The 751-nt window shown below is 67.4% G+C and overlaps 2 protein-coding genes across 2 annotated transcripts in view; both read left to right on the forward strand.

Moving 5' to 3' along the window:
* Nucleotides 1–751, forward strand: part of PARVB (parvin, beta) — a 44,303-nt gene that overhangs the window by 42,913 nt on the left and 639 nt on the right. The window lies entirely within an intron of this gene.
* Nucleotides 1–751, forward strand: part of PARVG (parvin, gamma) — a 44,372-nt gene that overhangs the window by 15,442 nt on the left and 28,179 nt on the right. The gene's annotated exons all lie outside the window — the stretch shown is intronic.

Here is a 751-nt window from a genome sequence, read left to right on the forward strand (position 1 = left end):
AGGGGCTGAGGCCAGGGCCCGGTGAGGCCCCCTCGCCACCCCTTCCCAGCCGCTGTGCCCAGTGGCCCACTCCAGGGTTCTCCGACTCGAGGGGCGTCTAATTCCCAGAAGGGCTTCTCCAAGGACAGATCCCGATTCAGGGCTGAGGGATGGGCCCGACAAGTCCCATTTGTAACAAGTTTCCAGGTGACGCCAATGCCCCGGGTCTGGGGAACCCACTTTAAGAATCGCCGTCCTCAGCCCAGCATGAGCTCTGGCGGGATGTGTTCATTCCTCTCCCGACGCCCATCAGGGACAGGAAAGCCATCCCGTGACCCATGAACCACAGCCCCCCCGCCCCCTGGGCCAGGGCACCTGTCTGAGGTCACAGGGTATGCGAGGACCAGAACCCGGTTCCTGAGTCCCAGGACCGGTGCCCTTCCCACCACCGCAGGCGCCCGCACTTGCTGGGCCCCAGAGGGAGCTGACATGCCCCAGTGTCCTGGGCAGGCCACACCACGTGCCCAACTTCAGGGGGGGATGGCAGCTGCCACCTGCCCGCCCCAGGAGGCCGGCCCCGGCACCCGTGGTCCTGGCACCGGTGAGCCCGTGGTGTGTGGTCCCCAGCGAATGTCCTCGGCTGCTTAGACCCCACTCCACGCAGACGTTGCCGGTCGTCACACTAGTCCCCATGCGAGTCCCAAGGGGACGGGGGGGGCACCCGTGCTGGCCACCCCAGGGCTCATCGCACAGGTGGTGGCCGGTGGCTCGC

The sequence above is a fragment of the Myotis brandtii genome, unplaced genomic scaffold, assembly GCF_000412655.1.
Source record: "Myotis brandtii unplaced genomic scaffold, ASM41265v1 scaffold138, whole genome shotgun sequence".
NCBI lineage: Eukaryota > Metazoa > Chordata > Mammalia > Chiroptera > Vespertilionidae > Myotis > Myotis brandtii.